General features: G+C 42.3%; 1 pseudogene across 1 annotated transcript; it reads right to left on the bottom strand.

Annotated features, from left to right (window-relative positions):
• Nucleotides 1–5,774: 5,774 nt before the first annotated feature.
• On the bottom strand, nt 5,775–23,775 carry LOC307102086 (mitochondrial fission factor-like; annotated as a pseudogene). Its single transcript has 2 exons — nt 23,586–23,775; nt 5,775–6,513 (listed from the first exon to the last, which is right to left on the bottom strand). The product of its transcript is annotated as a mitochondrial fission factor-like (transcript).
• Nucleotides 23,776–24,551: the final 776 nt, after the last annotated feature.

Genomic DNA, 24,551 nt, shown 5'->3' with positions numbered 1-24,551 from the left:
ACTTCATGCATTTCTCTCCTATTCTCCCATCACATGTGTAAGAACTAAGGCTTACTTAGTCCCACAGGGCCAGTCCTATGTCCAAGTGCCGGGTGAGGAAGGACCTGCAGACTCAGATGGATCCATTGCGAGACTCATTTTTTAGCTGCCATTACTTCTGTTGCTGCCACTCAGCATCGTTGTGGAAAACCTGTGAGATGTGGAGCCTTGAACAGCAACAACAAAAATGCTGAACAAGTTGAAAAAGTGGATTCACCTAGAGAGAAAAGAAGTTGGAAATTTTAAATGGCCTTTTTTTTTTTTTAAATCTTGCCTAACTGGGCAGCATCACATTTCACATAGAAATTACTTTTTAATTACCTGAAAATATAAGTATTTCTCAAACATCTTAGCCACTTCATGTAGTTTGGACATGTAATATATATATGTAATTTTATATTTTGGGGGTGTGGTCAAGCTAATTCTATTAGCCTGAACTCCTCCGGTTATTATTTATTGACTGTGATTTGGGCAGTTCCTGGCTTATGCAGTGTTATTAGTGTTAAATTTGTGGGCTGTAACCTTAGGGTATAAATTTTATAATCCACCATCTGCTATGAAAATATATGAGACGAGTTTTAGGGATGCGAAATTACCAAGTATAGAGTAGAGAAAGCAATAGGCTGTCTAATAATCACCTCATCTGGCTGATGGGTAGCTATAAAGAAAAGGCAATCAATGAAAAGGGGAATGCGGATGCCTTGAGGTGAATAGAGGGAGTCAGTAGCTTTTCTGAAGATCAAATAAGAAGAAATACACTTAAGTCATAATAGAAGGTAGGTCTCCAGCTTCACCTTTCTTGTCCTTTATTTCTACCTGAACAAACCACAGCAAAAATAGCTGACATTTATATCATGCTTATTATATACAGACAATACTTTGAATTCTTTATATCTGTGAACTTTCTAATCCTCACAACAATTCTATGAGGGAGGAATTTTGCTCTCCTTGTTTTTTATTTCATGTGCTCCATGAAACACAAAGAAATTAATCATTTTTCCTAAAGTACCACAACCAGTAATGGCAAAATTATCATTTCAATTTAAACTCTCTGAGTTCATCATTGCAATAAAGACTGAGCAAAACTCTATGGCTCCATTTTACCAGTGTGGGTGACAACAGCTACCTCTGTTTTTATTTTCATATCCTTTTTATATTGCTTTCTCTTGTGCTACAAGGAAAAGAAAAAGGCCAAGTGATACAATAGAACAAGCAAGTGCTTCTCCCCTGGGATACCAACTCGATGCCCAAAAGGCAAAGGAACAAGAAGTTACTGATGCTACTCCAGGGGCATGAAGCAGTTGCGAGAGGAAGGAGGTGGCTCGCCTAGGGGACGGGAGAAGGGGTGGAGGGGAGGTGAGGGGAGGGTGGACGGACATGCAAGAGGGATGGAGGGTTTCCAGGGCATCTGCAGTTCTCCTGAATCAGTGGCATTTCAGATATCTAGAATTCTTTCAAAACAAAGATGCACATTGGCGTCTATTCCACATTAGATCATCGGAAGCTAAAACAAATTACTGTGAATGCTCAGCAGATGTGGAAAAAAATCTTCTGATGGCCTCTTATTGGCTTGATATAAAATAACTTCTTGTTGGTACTCTTTGTGGAGGCCAAGGTGCTTTGATGTTTGTGTTGTTGGGTTATAAAAATAAAGATGTGGGGAAATGTTATGAGGAACCAACAAGAGCACTTTCTCTTTTTTTTAAACTTTTAAAAAAATTTCTTTATTGATTAAGGTATTACATATGTGTCCTTATTCCTCCCCCCCCACCCCCAATGCATGCCCTCACCCCCCTGTTTTCTGCGTCCACTGGTTAGGCTTATATGCATGCATATAAGAGCACTTTCTAATTATTGAATAATATCTTTCTATTTTAAAAAATATATATTTTATTGATTTTTTTACAGAGAGGAAGAGAGAGGGAGAGAGAGTTAGAAACCTCGATGAGAGAGAAACATCAATCAGCTGCCTCCTGCACACCCACTACTGGGGATGTGCCCGCAACCAAGGTACATGCCTTTGACCGGAATAAAACCTGGGACCCTTGAGTCCACAGGCCAACACTCTATCCACTGAGCCAAACCGGTTAGGGATATCTTCCCATTCTTAAGAGCAAAACGTTTTTGGAATTACATGATTTTTTTTTTTTAATATCCAAAACACTTTTCTTTTGCTCTTTTGGATTGAGATCCCACAGGACTATAGATCTTGTAAAATGTACATTAACAAGGAATCTATTTTCATATTTCAACAGCCTCTGTTTGAATACTTCCCGTGACAAGAAATTTATTACTCAGAGGCAGCTAAAAATATAGCTCAAAGAATCAGGACGTTGGTATTAGGTAAGTGTCAGAAAAAGTTTTCATGATATGTAAGTACAAAATATTCCTCATGGTTCATGGCTAAGCAAACGTCTCTGACAAGGGTGTAGTGAGGATGTTGTTTCGGATCTTTAACTACCAGTTTAGAGGACTCCTCATCTCCTCCCTCTCTCCTCACACCCACTGTTTGATCCCGTGGTTGCCCAAACACTTCTGCTCACTCAAGACTGGGGGACCTGGACACTGGACACTTCAGTGCAGTCAGCGACACCACCCTGCCGAGTTCCAGCATAGAGCAGTTCTTCACAGTAGAATTTAGAATAGCAAACTGCTACAATTATATTTCCTAATTTTCTAATTGAGATTGCTTTTTTTCTTTTTAAATTGTAGTAACATTGGTTAATAACATTATGTAAATTTCGGGTATACAAAAACAAACTCCTGTATGGGTTCAGGGTGTGGGTGAACCAGATTCGGGTGTCAGGGCCCCAGCGGCAAGGTCTGGGTCAGTGTGCATCATAGCTACCACCAGTCATCCGGTCATTCCAGTCATTCTGGTCATTCGGTCTTAACGGTTAGGCTTTTATATATATAGATAACCAAACTCATGCTCTCAGTGTGGCTCCAAGACAATGGACACTACTCAACACTTATCTGGGAAAAAGGGCCAAAGAAGTAATTACTGGACGTTTATTGTGTTATATTGGATTTGAAAGCCATCCATGATGCTAGCCTTGTCCTGGAGAGGAAAGTTATGATATCCCCAAATACCGACAACATTTGTTACAAGTGGTACTGGGAGAATATGTGTGGGAATGAAACATCATCAATATTTTTAGCAGTTTTCCTTAAGAGTGAAATAGATATGCATTTGACACAGTGATATGATGAATCTTCCTTCCCTTTAGATCACAACGTCCTGGGGCTTTTCGCCTAAGAACCAGGGTTTCAATGCTTCAGAGGAAGGACAGAACAGGATATTCATTGCACGGACCCCTTTAGGGCTCTTGTAAAAGCGGGCTCCTGAGAGGCAAGGTTTGTTGAGAGACAAAAGGATTTCTACATGTTCAAACTCCTTAAGATTGAAACTCTGAAACTTATATCATACTAGGATCTCAGGAAGAGGGAGGATACAGGCTGTGAGGTCGGAAGGCTGCTGTTTGTGTAGGAAAGAATGAGCGATCTCCAGGGTAAGTGTCGAAGAGGAAAGAAGGAGAATGTGGTTAGATCTATGACTTCTTCCCTGCTTCAGGGCAAGTCTGGGGTGAGAGGCTTGAAAAGCAAGAAAAGGTTCTGGAACAGAAGAGAACAGGGGCTTTCTCCTCATTTCCCTGGGCATAGGCTGGGATTTCAAGTCCTCTCAGAGGAACAACCACAAGGGTGCATCCCAGGTGGCAGGCTGCAATGGTTAAGGGAGGCTCCCAGCAGAAAAGAGAGTCAGTTCTTCTATCCAACCAACACCAAGTTCAGGTCAACACTGAACACATTAGCTATCAGTGTTTTTATCCTGTGACAGTGTGATATTACAGAGAAATTCTTCTGTCACTGTTCAGCTCAATCATCATATATTCTTAATCCTTAATTGTCATTGGTGTTATTACATTTTCTTTTTTTCCAGTCCCCTTGAATTATAGTGTCTCTGTTAGTGGTTTCTAAGAGCTTGTTTATGACTAAAGCTGTTAAGCATTTCTCATGAATACCATGTTGTTGTTTTTGTTTGTTATTATTAGTCTCCCTTCCTGTGGGTTTCAGCAGCAGATACTAGAAAAATGCCCAGTGCCCAGACAGGATGAGAAACAGCCTCACATGCCCAGCCAACATGGCTCTGTGGTTGAATGTTGACCTATGAACCAGGAGGTCACATGACCAGGTTGGGGGCTCAGTCCCGCCCCCAACATGCAGGAAGCAGCCGATCAATGATTCAGAGAGAATCACTGAGGTTTCTCTCTCTCTTGCTCCCTCTTCCTTTCTCTCTGAAATCAATAAAAACATATTTTTAAAAAAGAAAGAAAAGTAACAGCCTCACAGAGGTCAGTGAGGGCCAGGCACACAGTGCAGGACCCAGGCCCAGAGGCCTTACCCCAAGTTCCTTTTCAACTCCACACTCAGACACCTTCTGACAGGGGAGACCATCTGAATGACTGAGCAATTACGGGAAATAAAGTTAAACCCAAAGAGACTTAAAAGAAAAGGGAACCTAAGTTACCTTTCATTGGCGAGTTTAGTTTTCACTTTTGCTTCTAGCCTTTACAGGAGAACGCCTTCTTTATTTTCTAGAGAAATAGAGAATGCTCCATCTTCTTTCTTATTATTTCCCTTGTCTGACAATCTTGTGGAAATACTGCTTCCTTCACCCCAAAACACACAAAACTCTAGAAGTATTTGCCAATCTTATTTGGTCCAGGCACTAACTCCCATTGAGTTAATGCTAGTTCTAAAAATGATTTTTTTATTTTACTTATCAGACCTGCATGATGAACATCACTATATCCTCTCCAAGACCTGTTTTCTTTTTCTCCTGGCCACACAGTTAAGTTATATTTAAATTAAATTTCAGCCTCCCTAGTAGTTAGGTGGGGTAATATGACTGTATTCTAGTCAATGGAATGTGGATGGAGGAATAGATACTTTTCCCAGGCTTGGCCTCTAGAAACTTCTGTACAGTCCATGTTCGTTCTTCCCTCACCTGTCAACTAGGGGCCTGCAACTAATAAGTTATTTTTTTTAATCCATTTCCTGATGGCTGTAGCTGAAGGGCATCAGTTATGCTAATCAGAAACACAAGGCCAGTCCAGTTGTAACACTGGTTTAGAAAGAAGTCTGTGGGAAACTAAACCCGCCCAGGTGAGTGCCTCCAGGCATCTCTAGCTGATAGCATTCTTCCTCATAAGCTGAGACCCAGCCAAAATAGTAATGCCTTGTGCCAAGACTTTAGGACATAGCCATCACTAGGGGAGAGGATATTTTTCTGCTCCAGGATAATCTTACGGGACCACCGTGGTATCTGTGGTCCTTTGTTGACTGAAACATCATTGTGTAGCACATGACTGTATTACTACTATTATTTACTTTAAAAGTTATTCCTTTGACTCACAATGGAAACGTCAAGTGCTAAAAATATTGTAATGACAAGTGTATGGAAAAGAACTAACATATGATTTTTTGTAATCCCCAGGGCAAGCTAGCAAGATCATTAGAACATATTTCTTCTTCATGAGCGACTATGGTGAGTTCTTTTAATGTTTAATCCTGAACTAGACAAATTCAAAAGATGACAGTTTCCTTCCTTCCTTCCTTCCTTCCTTCCTTCCTTCCTTCCTTCCTTCCTTCCTTCCTTCCTTCCTTCCTTCCTTCCTTCCTTCCTTTTTAAAGTTAGCCTTGGTGGGGTGGCTCAGTTGGAGTTGAGGTTATCTCTAGCGGCGAAACCAGAGCCAGATATTAAGCAGCCAGAATGCTACAGTAATTGAACACATAACCGTCTCTCTTTTAGCACGTTCTTTGTTCTCCTCTTCTAGAAGTTGTAGACGTCGATTTAGTTTGATTATCTGTCGTCTTAATGAAGCTGCACGTACAACAGTCATGTCATCTAAAGTTCCTTCAATCGTGTCTGTATTTGAGATGCCATACCTGACACTCTCATTGTGAGGACTGGAAATGATGGCCATAGACCCATCACTCAACACAGGGCTTTGACAATGTATTTCACTTAGTCTTCTTACGGTGTACCCTGGTGCAGAATTCAGTGCTTGGAACCTTGAAATCTTATTTCTTGGTACAAAATCTGACCTGTGACACATGGAGTCAGTTCTGACCAGCTGTCTGTTTGGGGAAGCAGCATTTTCACTCATAGAGCGCTCTCTTTTTAGCCTGCCAACTGCATGGATTTCTTCATTTTGAGGGTTTGGAGGAAGTCTTTCTGAATCCAGAATATCTAGTGGTCTTCCACTTAGGTCAAGTACAGGAGGTGGTGTTTTTAGTGCCAGAGGTCAAGGTCTGCTGGTCTTGAAAATGGAATGTCTTCATTATTCCCTCTCTGGAACCTGCATAATCACAGTAGCATTTGGAACTCCTCCTTGGAATTCTTGTTCCAGATCAGCATTTGTGGTGTCGCCTTTAATTTTAACGGATCCACATTAGCTGACCAATACCTTACTAGTAGGTATATCCCATTTTATACTGAACTAGAGGCCCGGTGCATGAAATTTGTGCCCAGGGGGTGGGGTTTGTCCCTCAGCCCAGCCTGTACCCGCTCCAATCTGGGACCCCTTGAGGGTTGTTTGACCACCCGTTTAGGCCCAATCCCACTAATGGATGATCAGACATCCCTCTCACAATCCAGGACTGCTGGCTCCCAACTGCCCTCCCCTGCAGGCCTGGTCCCCCTCAACTGCCCTCCCCTGCTGGCCTGGTAACCCCTAACTGCCCTCCCCTGCTGGCCTGATCACCAACAACTGCCCTCCCCTGCAGGCCTGGTCCCCCCAAGTGCCCTCTCCTGCAAGCCTGGTCCCCCACCTGCCCTCCCCTGCTGGCTTGGTTCCCCCCACCCGCAACTGCCCTCTCCTGCAGGCCTGGGTCCCCCCCAACTGCCCTCCCCTGCAGGCCTGTTCCCCCCCAACTGCCTTCCCCTGCAGGCCTGGTCCCCCCCAACTGCCCTCCCCTGCAGGCCTCGTCCCCCCCAACTGCCCTCCCCTGCAGGCCTGGTTCCCCCACAACTGCCCTCCTCTGCTGGCCTGGTCACCCCTAACTTCCCACAACTGCCCTCCCCTGCAGGCCATCTTGTGGTGGCCATCTTGTGTCCACATGGGGGGAGCCATCTTTGACCACATGGGGGTGGCCATCTTGTGTCTTTGTGTGATGGTCAATTTGCATATTACTCTTTTATTAGATAGGATTCCTCTAATTCCCACCATCTCAGCAGCAGTGTGAGAAGGAAATGCTTCCCCATTCACTCATCCTATTGGTGTGTCGCTTGGTTTTCTTTTACTCATTTTTTTTCTTATTCATTTTTAAATCCTCACCCAAGAATATTTTCCCATTGATTTTCAGAGAGTGGAAGAGAGAGGGAAAGACAGAGAGAAACATTGATGTGAGAGAGACACATCAATTGGTTGCCTCTTGCACTTGCCCAACCAGGGCCTGGGCCAATGAGGAGCCTGCAACTGAGATATGTGCCCTTGACCAAAATCGAACTCGGGACCCTTCAATCCACAGGCCAACACTTTATCCACTGAGCCAAACCTGCTAGGGCTACTCATTTTTTAATATAGTAAATACATGTCTATAATAGCTATTAAAATACTACTACCCTGTAGTTCACTTTACTCAACAATTCCCCTACAGTTCTGAACTTTTGGGGAGGTATAAATAATAACATGGAAATTGCTTTTCCAGAAATGTGTACCATTACTACTTCCTATTTGGCACTATTTGCTTCTGTGCTTCGTATGAAGTCCTTTAATTTGCTTCAATGTACACATACTGGATTTAGAGCTACTTTTGACCCCCTGGGACAATTGGAGGGTCCCTGGTGAGGGCCACTGCCAACAGGCTCCAGCAGGAGGTATTGGGGGCAAAGGAGCATCAGCAGGGAGCAGGGAGGGATGCAAGAATGGTGGTGGTGGGTGGTGATGGAGGAGTCTGTGGTCACATGATGAAAGGAGGGTAGACCAAGACAGTATTCTATGGAAAATAGTGGGAGGTAAGCTATTACTAGGTCCTACGTGGTATCTCTATCTCATATCAAAAGCAAAACAACAGGTAAGATTCTTGAAATAATATTTAACATTTTTTCCCCCACTGATAGGAGTTGCAGGCATCTCCTGTGTTCATAATGATTGGCTCTCTTTCATTTAAAAAATGATTCTAGTGACCTGCCATCTGCAGAATAAGCCATTTGAGTAGCTTTCCAGCAATAGAGATAGATTTATTGTCATATTTGAGGGCAAATTTACAACGTAGGCTGAAAACAAACAGACAACGAAAATTGGCCTACCAAAAGATTCAACATATAACTTTTGATCTCATTATTGGTACCTTAGTGTAGTATCATTTTCTACTCAGAAGGGTAACTGTCACAGGTTCCGTGTACCTGCCACTGTGACAAGTATGTTCTTCATCAATGTTCTGTTTTCACAGGGCTCCATGCAGCCTGCACTATGACTGCTGCACACTGAGCTATATTTCTGTTCAAATATAGAGGAAAATTTTATTTTTTTAAAAAAATATATTTTATTGATTTTTTTTTTTTACAAAGAGGAAGGGAGAGGGACACAGAGTTAGGAACATTGATGAGAGAGAAACATCCATCAGCTGCCTCCTCCACACCCCCTACTGGGGATGTGCCCGCAACCAAGGTACATGCCCTTGACCGGAATCGAACCTGGGACCCTCCAGTCCGCAGGCCGACACTCTATCCACTGAGCCAAACCAGTCAGAGCGAAAATTTTATTTTTTTTCCTAAAATTGGTCATTCTGGGGTCTTACATTTTATAAAAATAGGAATTTCCTATCTGGATTTCTGGATGACTTACTTAATTTATGGCTATTGTACCAACTTCAATGACTGATATCCACTGTGGCAAAACTAGTGACTGAATGATATATGGATGGATGCTATTTCCTGAAGTGATTTGTTGATGTTTGTTTCCCCAGCAGATTTATGTTGTCTATTAAGTCTTCCACCACCATCTGGTATAATTAATGACTTGTGATACTTGCCTCTTGTAGCACAAAATCCATCGCCTGGCAGAAAATGCAGATGGGCATTCTATGAGATGAGCCAAGATTTTGAACACAAAGGCTTCCTCTGCCAGCGGAAAGCAGATACATGAAAAGCCCTTGCCACCTGGAATTTATCTTCTTCCTCCTTCATTGTCCCAGAACATAGGACGGCAACTAGAATTTGAGTGGGACTGAGACTAAAGCTTCAGTCAGCAACAGGGGGAGCCTAGCCCACTACGTCATCATCCAGATGTTGACTTCGGATTTTATTATTGGCCAGAGCCTTTGTTTTCTTCTTCTTTATTCACAGCTCTTTCTTTTATTCAGTTCTCTGTCCTCCCTTTTATCTCTTCCTTGACCTGAGAAACCACCATTTTCTTTTTTTTCACTTTTTTTTTAATTTAAATTTTTTCTTGTTTAAAGTATTACATATGTCTCCTTCCCCCCCCCCCCCTCACCCCATTGACCTTTCCCTGGCCACTCTCACTCCCCAGCATATGCCCTCACCACCACCCCTTTACTGTCTGTGTCCAGTGGTTATGCTCATATGCATGCATATAAGTCCTTTGGCTGATCTCTTACCCTCCCCTCCCAGCCTCCCCAGACTTCCCTCTGAGGTTTTTGATGTTTTGTTCTATGCTTCTATGTCTCTGGATCTATTTTTGTTCATCAGTCCACCTCTTTTTTCCCCAGAAGTAATACTTGCTCATGATAAAAACATTCAAACATAGAAAAGTAATATAAAACAAAAGTTGGATATGCAAAAAAGTAAACTTTGTTAATAAGTTATTTTTTCCTTGAATAAATTTTCTATGCATATCACAGTGTAATATACATATGTGTATATATATCAATTTAAAAATCTTAAGAAAAAACTGGAGTAGAAAGAGTAATAACGTGTAGACAGATGGCCTTTCATTGGTATTTAATTGGTGCCTGCCCTTAAGAGTAAAAGCTGAGAAGGCAAATCATGCAAATCTAACATGCAGATAATAAAACAAAGTGGGACTCCAAACCCATTATGTTGCAATAGTTCTAGATGCACTGCTAAAGGAGGTTTATAGATATTGACATGAAATCACTAGGAGAAAGACCACCATGGCCTCCAATGGTGTGGGGGGAAAGGAAACATACAGAAAAAACCTTCAAGGATGGGATCCGAAGATGGGAGAGATCTGGAGCATAGGCAGAGGAAGGGAGACACAATTTCAAATGAAGTGGAGCAAGCAAAAGAAAGGTAGGGACATGGGTGGAATGACTTGGTTGGAGGCACTTGTTTGCATGGGGATGTACAACTGAGCATAAGGATTGGTGAAAGTGTGGTACATCCTGCTTGCTAAGCTATGGATTTTAGATACACATATGAGGGTAATTGGGAGTCCTTATTTAAGCGCAGGATGGTATGATTAAAAGAGTTTCTTATAAAGAAAAATATGTCAGTGGTACACAAGATGTATGAGTGAAAAGACTGTGGGCAAGGACTATGTTAGGAGACCAAAAGAAATCAGAAGCAGAATTGAGATGGCAACAAAAAGGGAATATTAGATTCTAAAGACATGCAGAGAATTGGCAGAACTTAGCCAATGGGAATAAATGCTTCATTCTCTCTACCCCAAACCTAGGGACCTAGGATTTTTTAAACTTAAAGTAAAGATGAATATTTTCATAAAGTTAATCAATGATATATTCTTTTTAGTGTAAGAAGATTAACACACTTTTACGAATCCCTCTCTGAATATGTGGGAAGAACAATACCCCAAGCCCCTTCAGTTCTGTTGCTTAGGGTTACTCTGTAAGTGACCTATCCATTTGTAAAAGGTTTTTCTCAAGAGATTTTTAGGCAGACCTTGATAAAGAATAAAATGATGTAAAGTGTTTAACCTCTATCTGCCTCAAATTGCTCCTTTGAAAAATTGGCATAACAACACGTGTCCCAGAGAGCTGCTGGGGCATTAGATGAGTTAAAAGATGCTAAGTGTTAAACTTCGTGTCTCAGTAAGTTTTAGCTTCCCTCCTTCTACTCTTCCTCCTTTTTATTCTTCATGTATTCTTTAGTCTTTTGGGAAATCATGGAACTGTTGCTGTAATCCAAAGGACTCATTTTCTCCCCAACATACTTTGCTAAAACTATATATTTTCAAAATTATTAATTATCTATTCACAAAATATTGATATTCCAACCAGACCATGACCAGACTACATATAACATGAAGGGGAATAATATTTCCTTTTTTTACACCATTGATTATGTCTTCCCCCATTCAGTATTTTATTCTCTTACTTTCTGTGGCACCATACTCTCTGGGTTTTTATTCCACCTCTGAGGCCTACCTTTTTTCAACTCTTTTGCACATGAATTTTCTTATATCTGGCCAACTGTATGCTGGGTATTCATAGCTCAGTCCTGACCACTGTCCTCTCCTTCCTGTGTTTTCCTTCACTAAACAATTTCATCTAAGTCACCCACCACCTACAGGCCCATAATTTCCAATTATATATAGGGCGTTTCAAAAACATATACACGCTTTAACAGCTGATAGCTCCATTTTGACAATGAAATGTATTTTAATAAACACTGCCTTTATAATTTTTCAAAGTGTGTGTACACATTTTTGGGGACACCCTATGTTATGTCCAAACCTCTCCTCCGAGTTCCAGATACAAATAGCTCCCTGCCGAGGGGATATTTCTACCTGAAAGCCTCAGAAGCCCCTCAAAATTGTGTGTGTCCCATTCACTTGGTCATCTTTCTGGTGTTCTCTCTCCACATTTCAAAGAAAGGTGGTGCTTGTCCTCTCTTCTCCACGGCTTCAGTGCTGTGGTGGTTCTATCTCTTACACCAGCTTTCATTACAACTCTGATATCACAGATTCACTGCCCATCAAGTTTACTTATGTCATAAAGTAGCTTTGTACATTATGTGTACTAGTTCAGTAAATAAACATTTATAGAGTTTTAAGTTATTTAGTTCCTAATACACTGCTGGTAGGAATGCAAGCTGGTGCAGCCATTATGGAAAATAGTATGGTGTTTCCTCAAAAAATTAAATATGGATCTGCCATTTGATCCAGTGATCCCACTTCTAGGAGTAGATCCAATCAGAAGGAATATAGGCACCCCTATGTTCATAGCAGTGCAATTTACAGTAGCTAAGATCAAGAAACAGCCCAAGTGCCCATCCGTAGATGAGTAAATAAAAAAGCTGTGGTACTTTTACACCATGGAATACCATGCAGCAGTGAAAATGAAGGATCTGTTACCCTTTGAGACAGCATGGAAGGACCTGGAGAGTATTATACTAAGCGAAATAGCCAGTCAGAGAAAGACAAGTATCACATGATCTCACTTATCTGTTGAATCTAATGAACAAAATAAACTGATGAAAAAAAAAATAGATCCAGAGACATAGAAGCATGGAACAGACTGTGGGATCTCAGAGGGAAAGCAAGATTGCGTGGGTGGGTGGAAAGTGATCAACCAAAGAGCTTGTATACATACAGTATATGCATAACCCATGAACACAGACAATAGTGGGTGAAGGCCTGGGGGGGGGGGCTGTTGTGGGCTAGAAAGGATCAAATGGGGGATAAAGAGGGACATCTGTAATACTTTTAATAATAAAGATCGAAAAAAAAATTTTTAAGTTGTTTAATTCCTGAGCAAACCCTGTATGTATACTCAGATGCAGAAGTCTAAAACAATACATAAACTATCTACTAGAAGTTATATAAACCAGATAGCTAAGTATCAGGTAAAATATTTTATTTAAAACATTAAACTGTGCGAGTATATACTTTTTCTTAAACAGTGCTGCCTGCATAAATTTGAGGCCTTCAAATTTATCAAGGAAATAATCAAGCAACTATTATTTGTTGAATACATATGTGCATAAGTCCGAATTGGAACTTGGAGGAATATGAATAAAATGTAAAATATTATTCCTGCTCTTCCCTTAGATTTGTAGGCATGTCACGTGGAATCCTCATTTAGATTAAAAAAAAAAAAAAAAGAGAGAGAGAGAAAAAAAAGAAAAGAAAAAAAAATCACAGGCTTGTCATTTGAAATAAGAGACCAAATACTTTTCCAGCCCAGTTGATGAGACAGTTACATATGAACAATGTTAATAACATAACATACCTAAATGCTTTATCAACGGTCGGATCAGCAAATACTATTGACATTCAGAACAGAAGGTCAAAGGGGATAGAAGCAGAATCCACAAACACTTATTGCGTTCCTACCCCATAAAGCCTGTGTTTTTCTTGGTTTGGGAACACATGGAGAGAGAAATGCCTAGCTAGTTGGGCTGGTTTTGAATGATGCGTTGGATTTGTCTGGAGGGAGAAAAATCATCCCATGGAAGAAAGGAGGTGTACCACAAAACAGTGACAAAAGTGATGCCTAGGTGACTTTGAAGGGGGCAGGCAATGGCTTGACTAGATTCGGTGTTCATGCTAAGGAAAAGCAGGAAGGAGGTTGAATTGTAGGGTGGGGCAAGAGTCAACAAGATTAAGAGAATTTTAGTTTTCAGAAGGCAAAACAGCACTTTCCATCACAGAAGTCTCTCGGTTTAAGACATGACTTGGATGTATTTTTATAAGGTTTAATGGGGAAACATTTACATAGCCCCTTTATAAGTTCAACATGTCTTATTTTTGGTTGTGAGATTATTTGTTATTTACTCTACAAGTATCCCTTGAACTTGGGGAAGAAAAGAAAAAATTGGGGTGGTTTGTGTTTTATTTAAATTATAGGAACAAAGGAGGCAGATGGTTTATCCATAGCCCTGGCAACTAGGCAAAAGGTTTCCCGTGTCTCCGTCTCCCTTCTATTTCCCGAGCAGAAGAGGTTGGGTTGGTTACGAGTACTTTGCAGGACTTCAGGTGATCTTCATTTCAAAGAATCCTTATTAGGTTCCACTGTAGTTAAGATGTAATTTGGGAACTTCAGGATTTCCCCTCTCTACCGATTTACCTACATAAGAGAGATTTGTGGGTCATGCTTCAGGTGGAGGGCAGTGGGCTGTGTGGGAGGGGATAGTTCCCCCCTTCGTCTCTTGGTTCTTTTTTTTTTTTTTTCTTTAAATATATTTTTATTGTTTTCAAAGAGGAAAGGAGAGGGAGAGAAATAGTAACATCAATAATGAGAGACAATCATTGATTGGCTGCCTCCTGCATGCCCCCCAGTGAGTGAGCTGGCAATGTGGGCATGTGCCCTTGACCTGAGTCAAACCTGGAACCCTTAAGTCCACAGGTTGATGTTCTATCCATTGAGCCAAACCAGCTAGGGCTGATATCTTTTTTTTTAATTTTTTAATTTTTTTTTATAAAGACAGTGTTTATTTTTTTTTTGAGAGCCAAATATATATATATTTTTATTGAGGTATTATATGTGTACATATCTTACCATTACCCCCCCCACCCCACACCCATACATGCCCTCACCCCCCAGAGTTTTGCGTCCATTGTTTATGCTTATATGCATGCATACAAGTCCTTCGTTTGATTTCTTATCTCCCCCACCTCTCCCTAACTTTCCCCCTGTAATTTGAAAGTCTGTTTGTTGCTTTACTGTCTCTGTATCTATCTTTTTGCTCATCAGTTTATAATGTTCTTTATTATCCATAAATGAGTGAGATCATGTGGTATTTTTCTTTCATTGACTGGCTTATTTCACTTAGTATAATATTCTCCAATTCCATCCAGGTTGCTGCAAATGATGAGAATTCCTTCTTTTTTATGGCAGCATAGTATTCCATTGTGTAGATGTACCACAGTTTTCTGATCCAGTCATCTGCTGACGGGCACCTAGGCTGTTTCCAAATCTTAGCTATTGTAAATTGTGCTGCTATGAACATAGGGGTGCATATATCCTTTCTGATTGGTGTTTCTAGTTTCTTCGGATATATTCCCAGGAGTGGGATTACTGGGTCAAATGGGAGTTCCATTTTCAGTTTTTTGAGGAAACTCCATACTGTTCTCCACAGTGGCTGCACCAGTCTGCATTCCCACCAGCAGTGCACGAGGGTTCCTTTTTCTCCGCATCCTCGCCAACACTTGTCGTTTGTTGATTTGTTGATGATAGCCATTCTGACAGGTGTGAGATGGTACCTCATTGTTGTTTTGATTTGCATCTCTCGGATAATAAGTGACTTTGAGCATGTTTTCATGTGTCTCTTGGCCTTCCTTGTGTCTTCTTTTGAAAAGATTCTATTTAGGTCCGTTGCCCATTTTTTTTATTGGATCATTTATCTTCCTTTTATTAAGTTGCATAAGCTGCCTGTAGATGTTGGAGATTAAACCTTTATCAGTGATAGCATTTGCAAATATGTTCTCCCATGCAGTGGGCTTTCTTGTTGTTTTGTTGATGGTTTCTTTTGCTGTAAAAAAGCTTTTTATTTTGATGTAGTCCCATTTGTTAATTTTCTCTTTAGCTTCCATTGCCCTAGGGGCAGTGTCAGTGAAGAAGTTCTTTTGGCATATGTCTGAGATTTTGTTGCCTGTGGATTCCTCTAGTATTTTTATGGTTTCCCGTCTTATGTTTAAGTCCTGTATCCATTTTGAGTTTATTTTTGTGTATGGTGTAAGTTGGTGATCTAGTTTCATTTTTTTGCATGTGTGTGTCCAATTTTCCCAACACCATTTATTGAAGAGACTGTCTTGACTCCATTGTATGTTCATGCCTCCTTTGTCAAATATTAATTGAGCATAGTGGTTTGGGTCGATATCTGGATTCTCTATTCTGTTCCATTGATCTATATGTCTGTTCTTGTGCCAGTACCAGGCTGTTTTGAGAACAGTGGCTTTGTAATACAGCTTGAATTCTGGTATTGAGATCCCTCCTACTTTATTCTTCTTTCTCAGGATTGCTGCGGCTATTCGGGGTCTTTTTCTATTCCAGATGAATTTTTGGAGAGTTCTTTCTAGGTCTGTGAAATATGCTGTTGGTATTTTGATGGGGAGTGCATTGAATCTGTAGATTGCTTTGGGTAGTATGGACATTTTAATGATGTTGATTCTACCAATCCATGAACATGGTATGTTCTTCCATCTGTTTACGTCTTCCTCTATCTCTTTTTTCAGTGTCCTGTAGTTTTCCGCGTATAGGTCTTTTACCTCCTTAGTTAAGTTTATTCCTAGGTATCTTAATTTTTTGGTGCGATGGTAAATGGGATTGCTTTTTTAGTCTCTCTTTCTGTAAGTTCACTATTGGTGTATAGAAATGCCATAGATTCCTTGGCGTTAATTTTGTATGCTGCTACATTGCTGAATTCATTTATTAAGTCTATTAGTTTTTTGATGGAATCTTTTGGGTTTTTTATGTACAATATCATGTCATCTGCAAATAAGGACAGCTTCACTTCTTCTTTTCCAATTTGGATGCCTCTTATTTCTTCTTCTTGCCTAATTGTGATAGCTAATACTTCTAGTACGATGTCAAACAGGAGTGGTGAGAGTGGGCATCCCTGTCTTGTTCCTGTTCTTAGGGGGAATGGTTTTAGTTTTTGACCATTGAGTATGATGTTTGCTGTGGGTTTATCATATATAGCTTTTATTATGTTGAGGTATGAGCCTTCTATTCCCACCTTGTTGAGAGTTTTTATCAAGAAAGGGTGTTGGATTTTGTCAAGTGCTTTTTCTGCATCTATTGATATGACTATGTGATTTTTATCTCTCAATTTGTTTATGTGATGTATCACATTTATTGATTTGCGGATATTGTACCATCCTTGCATTCCTGGGATAAATCCTACTTGGCCATGATGTATGATCTTTCTGATGTATTGCTGGAGCCAATTTGCTAGGATTTTGTTGAGGATTTTGGCATCTATGTTCATGAGGGATATTGGTCTGTAATTCTCTTTCATTGTGTTGTCTTTATCTGGTTTTGGTATTAGGGTGATGCTGGCTTCATAGAAGGAGCCTGGAAGTGTTCCTTCCTCTTGAATTTTTTGGAATAGTCTGAGGAGGATAGGTTTTAGTTCTTCCTTGAAAGTTTGGTAAAACTCTCCTGTGAAGCCGTCTGGCCCCGGGCTTTTGTTTGCCGGAAGCTTTTTGATGACTGCTTCAATTCTTCCATAGTTACTGGCCTGTTGAGCTATTTAGATTCTTCCTGATTGAGTTTTGGAAGGTTGTATTTGTCTAGGAATATGTCCATTTCCTCCAGGTTGTCCAGTTTGTTGGAATAGAGTTGTTCGTAGTATTTTGTAACAATCCTTTGTATTTCGTCGGGGTCTGTTGTTATTTCACCTCTTTCATTTCTGATTTTGTTTATTTGGGTCCTCTCTCTTTGCTTCTTAGTGAGCCTGGCTAGAGGTTCATCAATCTTGTTTATCCTTTCAAAGAACCAGCTCTTGGTTTTGTTGATCTTTTGTATTGTTTCTTTGGTCTCTATGTCATTTATCTCCGCTCTGATCTTTATTATTTCTTTCCTTCTGCTTACACTGGGCTTTTCTTGTTGCTCTCTCTCTAACTCTTTGAGTTGTTGGGTTAGGTAATTTATTACCATTGTTTCTTGTTTTTTTGCAGTAGGCTTGTAGAGCTATGAACTTCCCTCTCAGGACTGCTTTCGCTGTGTCCCATAAATTTTGGATTGTTGTGTTTTCATTGTCGTTTGTTGCCATGATGTTTTTTATTTCTTCCTTGATGTCTTTGGTAACCCAGTCATGGTTTAATAGCATGCTGTTTAGTCTCCATGTGTTTGATTTCTTTGGGTTGTTTTTATTGTAGTTGATTTCCAGTTTTATGCCACTGTGATCTGAGAAGATACTTGATATGATTTCTATCTTCTTGAATTTGGAGAGACTTTGCCTATGTCCTAACATATGGTCTATCTTTGAAAATGACCCATGTGCACTTGAGAAGAATGTATATTCTGTGGCTTTGGGGTGAAATGTTCTGAAGATGTCGATTAATTCCATCTGGTCTAGTGAGTCATTTAGGATTGATGTTTCTTTGCTGATTTTTTGTTTAGAGGATTTGTCCAATGGTGATAGTGGGGTATTGAAGTCTCCTACTAAGATTGTATTGCTGTCAATCTCTCCTTTGATATCTTCCAGGAGTTTTTTAATGTATCTTGGTGCTCCTGTATTGGGTGCATATATGTTTACCAGAATTATTTCTTCTTGTTGGATTTCTCCCTTTAGTATTATGAAGTGGCCTTCATTATCTCTTGTTATGTCCTTCACTTTGAGATCCAATTTGTCAGATATAAATATTGCTACCCCAGCTTTTTTTTCATTTCCATTCGCCTGGAAAACTTTTTTCCATCCCTTTACTCTCAGTCTGTATGCGTCCTTTTTTTTGAGGTGGGTTTCCTGTAGACAGCAGATATATGGGTTTTGTTTTCTTATCCAATCTGTTACCCTGTGTCTTTTGATTGGGGCATTGAATCCATTTACATTTAAAGTTATTATTGATAGGCACTTATTTGTCGCCATTTTTATTCTATACCCCTGTGTTCCTTCTTTGCTTCCTATTTCTTTCTTTCCTTTTTTTTTTTTTTTACAGCAGACCCTTTAGCATTTCTTTCATTGCTGGTTTGGTGGTGATAAACTCCCTTAGCCCTTTTTTGTCTGTGAATCTCCTGATTTCACCTTCAATTTTGATTGATAGCCTTGCTGGGTACAGTATTCTTGGATTGAGACCCTTCCTTTGCATGACTTTGTATATTTCATTCCATTCCCTTCTGGCCTGATGAGTTTCTGTTGAGAAATCAGTTGCTAGTCTGATGGGGGTTCCTTTGTATGTAACTGTCTGTCTCTCTCTGGCCGCTTTTAAGATTCTTACTTTGTCGTTGGTGTTTGCCAACTTAATTATAATGTGCCTTGGCGTCGGTCTTTTGGGGTTCATTTTGCTTGGAACTCTGTGAGCTTCTTGGATTTGTGTGGGTTTTTTCTTCCCTATATCAGGGAAGTTTTCTGTTATTATTTCTTCTAACAGGTTTTCTATTCCTTGCTCCGTTTCCTTTCCTTCTGGTACCCCTATTATCCTGATGTTGTTTTGTTTTGTGTTGTCCCGAAGTTCCCTTAGGCTCTCCTCATGCTTTCTAATTTTTGTTTCTAGAAGCTGTTGTAATTGGGTATTTTTTTCCATCTTGTCTTCTAGCTCACTTATGAGGTCCTCTGCTTCTTCTAGTCTACTCTTGATGCTTTCTATTGAGTTCTTTACAGCAGCGATGTCATTTTTCATTTCTTCTTGGTTCTTCTTCATTTCCTCTTGGTTCTTACTCATATTGTCGAATTTGTCTTCCATCCTTTTCAGCCACCTTATGACCATTTCTCTGAATTCTTTCTCTGATAGGTTGTTTGCCTCTAATTCGTTTACTTCCTTTTCTGGTGATGCCTGCTTCTCTTTCCTATGGGGCCTATTTCTTTGTCTCCCCATGGTCTCTCTTCTCCGGATGTCTGGTTATATAGTTCTCTCTCTCCGGCATTGATTTAAAGGTACAAAATACAACACAACCAGGCACAACACACAAGGCACTGAGCAGAATTGTATTCAAGATATTAATAACCTCCAATAAAGGTAACCACCAGAGAAAGACAAATTAGGGAATAGGAGTGGAAGAGGGAGAGTAAAAAGAAAGAACAAAAAAAAAAAGTGTGAATCTGAACTTGGGAAAAGAGCAGAAAAAAAAGAAAAGAAAAAAAAGTAAGAGAGACAAGAACAATACTAAGAGAGAAAAGGGGAACAAACTATATATATGGGGAGTAAACTCCACTAGAACAACCACTAATCCCAGCAAATTCCAGCAACACGAGCCTGGAGATTAATACAAACTGCAACACCAACTAATATCAAGTGAGGCAAGGGAAGACAAAAGTAAAAAACAAACAAAAACAAAGCAAACAAAAGAACCAACCAAAGAAACAAAAAGAATAATCAAAACAATCTCATAAAAAAGCATAAAATTCAATCTAATCAACATTCAAGCAAACAACAACAAAAGGCCAGAGAGAAAAATAATTTTTTTTAAGGTAGCGTAGAGAGAGGTATGTATTGATTTGGAGCAGGGGGTTGGGAATCCTCTCTAATAAAATGGTAATATGCAAATTAACCATCACTCCGCTGCATAAGCCACGCCCACCAGCCAAGCCACGCCCACCAGCCAATCAGGGCGAGTATGCAAATTAACCCCAATCCAAGATGGCTACAGCCACAGAGAGCAAGATTTCCCAGGTAACAGAGGAAGCCAAGCTTTCCATAGCCATTGCAGGCCTAAGCCTCCATTCAAGCTACAAAGTTTCAATTATAGAAGGTAAACAAATTCAAACAAATGGCGGCAGAATGGAGCTTGAGAGAGCAGGTCAGGGTTGCCGGCGGCAACAGGGGAAGCAAAGCTTTCTGCACACCCTGGCCGGGCTCACCCGCTTAAGGCTACAAAGTTTCAATTGTAGAAGGTGAATTAACTGCCACAGAAATGGCTGCCGCCCCAGAAATGGCTGTGGCCCCAGGCAACAAAGTTTTAATTGTAGAAGGAAAATAAATTCCAGATACCAGGGCCTCCGCTTGGGTTGCCAGGGGGTGTGGCCGGCCTGCAAACCACCACAGGCCCCTCGCTCAGGCCACCCCACGCCCCAAGGGAACCCCACCCTGATCTGGGACACCCTTCAGGGCAAACCAGCTGGCCCCCACCCGTGCACCAGGCCTCTATCCTATCTAATAAAAGAGTAATATACAGATTGATCATCACTGCAACACACAATATAGCTGCCCCCATGTGGTCAAAGATCCTGTCCCCATGTGGACACAAGATGGCCACTACAAGATGGCCAGCAGGAGAGGGCAGTTGGGAGGCACCCGGCCTGCAAGGGAGGGCAGTTGTGAGGGACCAGGCCTGTAAGGGAGGGCAGTTGAGAGGGACCAGGCTTGCAAGGGAGGGCAGTTGAAGGTGATCAACCCTGCAGGAAAGGGCAGTTAGGGGTGACCAGGCTGGCAGAGGAGGGAAGTTGGGGCAAACAGGCTGGCAGGGGAGCAGTTAAGCATCAACCAGGCTGGCAGCGGAGTGGTTAGGGGGTGATCAGGCTGGCAGGCAGAAGCGGTTAGGGGCAATCAGGAAGGCAGGCAGGCAAACAGTTGGGAGCCAGCAGTCCTGGATTGCGAGAGGGATGTCCGACTGCCCGTTTAGGCCCAATCCCACGGGGATAGGGCCTAAACGGGCAGTCGGACATCCCTCGAGGGGTCCCAGATTGGAGAGGGTACAGGCTGAGCTGAGGGACAACCCCCCGCTGTGCACGAATTTTGTGCACCGGGCTTCTAGTTAGATATATAAGTAGGGTGAAATTTTAGCAGAGGGTAAACTGAAAAAGTAGGGAAAATCTAAAGCCAGAAAGGGTTAAGATAAACAGGAGACCAAAAGGGGAAAGGTTAGGAGGAGAGTGATGGCAAAATGTTAGCGTTGAGATAGGGTAAGGGAAAGATGCAAATAGAATGTAGGACACTAATCCCAAAATAAAAGGAAGAGAAAATCAAATGACATTAAAAAAAAAAATTAAAATAATAGTAATAATAATGCTGATTGAAAATAAAAATGTAATAATTAAAAAGGTGAAAATCGAGTGTGGAAAAATAAAAAAATTTAGTTTCTTAAGTAAAAGATGCAAAAAATGAAAATATAAAAATTAGAATAAAAAAATTAAAAAAAAATTGAAAAAAGAATTTAAAATTAAAAAATAGAAAGACTAAAATGTGCAGTAGCGGCTGTCATTCACTTCCTCTATTATTCTGTTTGGTATGCCTGTTTCCCAGTCTGGGCGGTATTTCAGTTCAGCTTCGTTCCTCTGCTCCTCAGTGTTGTAAGCCAGTCCTGCTTTTTAAGCTGGCCGTGTCTTAATTTCTGGTATTTATTTTTGATTACACCAGAGACAATTAGCGTTTCAGCCCCTGGGTGGCAGTGTTTCTGAATTGACTTCCGGGCCTCTCTAGCTATTTTTTTCCCCCCTCTATGGCACTCACTACCGGTTTGTGGAGGTGTGTGCCTCAGAGCTGCCTCTCCGATGGTCACACCCAGCTCTGCTCCCCAGGTTCTGAAAAAACAACTTCCCCCTGCAGTCTTTCAGGGTTTTTCCAGCTGGGTTTTCCTATGTATTGGGCTTAGTAATCAGAGTCGGAAAGAGCCCAAGTGTGCGGACAGTGGGTCTGTGCGCCAGACTAAGGAGCCCGCACTCCTTTGAAAATTCTTAGTCTGATACTCCTCGTCAGATTAAAATGAGTTGCTTTTAAGAGGTCACTTCTGTTAGCAGCTCAGAGGACCCCCTTCCACATTCACGGATCACGGCAGCTCCAACTGCCGCCGATTTTTCTAGGCACAGACCTCCCGGTTCCTGCCGGTCCTACAGCTCGCGCGCTTCCGTCCCACCGCGGGGATTAGAAACCACACCTTATTTCAGGCGAAATCTGACCTTTCCGTGGTGCAGTGAAGAGTTCCTTTGAATCCGAATGTTTGCGCTGATAGGGGACCGGTGTTCTGGTGCTTGCAGCTGTTCAGTGTTTGCAGTTGTCGCGGAAAGTCAGGTTTCCAATAAAATCCTCCTTTCCTTGCAAGATGGCGAGGCGCCCGGTGAGCCCGCAGCTCCGGGAGGAGACCCAGCCCCTGTGGGTGCTGCAAGGTCAGGGGAACCCTGGCCAGCACTCCCCCGCCTTCTCCTGGAGTTTAGCTGTCCCTTGGCTTGCCAACATACACTCCCCCTGCGAACCTCTGCTGCTCCTACTCTCCACCCCAGGACCAGACTCCAAACACGACTCTATTCCGTCGCCATTTTTCTCCTCCCCGTCTCTTGGTTCTTAAGACTGGCCCAACAATTAAAATGACATAAGACAGATTAACAGGAGAAAAAAAATCAAATTTAATACACACAGGAATTCACATAAACATGAGCATACAAAGACAGTAAGGCAATATGAGGCATATGTGTCATTCCGGACGAAGGAGAGGAAGGTAGGGGTCATAGGAAGGTGAACGACTGTCTGTGATGGTAGTTCCTTCCCAAAGCCTGGTATCAGCCTTCCATCTTAAATTCTTTTAGCACTTAGAAGGAAGGTTAAAAGTTCTTCACAGAGCTTTCTGGGCCTTAAAAAATAACCAGTTTAAAATAATCAATATCCCAAAGAGGCATATTTTATGGTTGCAAACTTCTGCTTTTCAGTGTCATGCTCCTGAGAGAGCATGGTAGTGTTGGAAGAATGAAATGAAGGTGGGTGTTTTTTTTTTTTTTTGGTAACTAACTTTCTTAAGTTGCACTTTTTTTGTGGTGAAAGATGCTGGGGAAAGAGAGCAGGCCGCATAGCGGTCAGTGCAGGTTGCACTGGGTGCTGCAAACTGGACCTCAGGCCTTAGATTTTGGTTTCGCGATGACTAAGCCAACCTGCTTAGTAGGCAGCCGCCTTTCTCCTTTGTCCTTGCACACTTGGCGCTGGACAAGATGCTTCACCAAATGACACAAACAACCGCTAGGAGGTATCCGAGCTGTGCGTCGGCCGCCTAGGCAAGCCTAAATGGCTAACGTTGGGTCCCTCCGCTCCGCGGGTCCAGGCGGGTGGCACTTTTCCAAGGCGGCGACGAACTAGTGCGCGGAGTGAGAAAGACATCTAAGAACAAGGGACCTTTCATGCAAAAGGTGGAGTTGACGGCCGCGCCTCCCAAGCATTGTCGCGTCGGGAGGTCTGCGTGCTTGGCCACCAGCTGCCTGCACATCTGGATGCAGCAGAGCTCTCCCCTGCAGGGCGGAGGCGAGGCGGAGGACCGCGATGTGCACGCACCTCCTCGTACGCGCGCGCGCGGGCCCGTGAGCGTCGGTGTGTGTCTGTGTGCACGCGCGCGCGCGCACGGTTGCTGGTTGTAGCTGCGGCTCCCGGACCCGGTACCGGGGGTGGGAGCACAGGGGTGATAAATCTCCTCCGGCCTTCTCGCATCTCACTGCGGGTATATAACCAACCAGGTAGAGAGAGACCAGGGGGACAGTTCCTGCAGACCGGTTGCGTGTCCAAGGATCAGGTTATCAGCCCGTCTCTGTCACACTGAGGGATATTGATATATTTTTTTGGGGGGGTAGTGGTGTTTTTGTTTTGTGTTTTTATTGTTTGCCTCTATCTCCAGAGAGCAAGGGCGGGAGAGGGGCGCGCGCTCCAGGCGAGCGTCGCGGATCTGAACGGGTCGGAGAAGGCAATTTTGCGAGTGGGGGAGGGAGGGGGACCTTGATTTCCACCAATCCCCGGGCGTTTGTCTGCGAAGTCCTGGGCGCAGCGGAAGGCTGCGGCGCGCTGCTGAATTAACTGATGAGAGCGAGTTCTTTTCTTCTCCGGGAGGGGCGGGGAGCGAGGGTCCTGGCTGGCGAGGCGGAGGGGCCCGGGGCAGGATAGCGGTCCCGGGCCGCCGTGGAAATTTCCAAGGACTTGGCGCGGCGCGGAGAGCGCGTCTGGGGCGGGGCGGGGGGGTGCCTGGCGGCGCAGCTGCGCGGGAGGCGGGGAGAG

Source organism: Cnephaeus nilssonii, assembly GCF_951640355.1.
Source record: "Cnephaeus nilssonii genome assembly, chromosome: 6".
Taxonomy (NCBI): domain Eukaryota; kingdom Metazoa; phylum Chordata; class Mammalia; order Chiroptera; family Vespertilionidae; genus Cnephaeus; species Cnephaeus nilssonii.
This window is presented reverse-complemented; position numbering and strand designations above follow the sequence as displayed.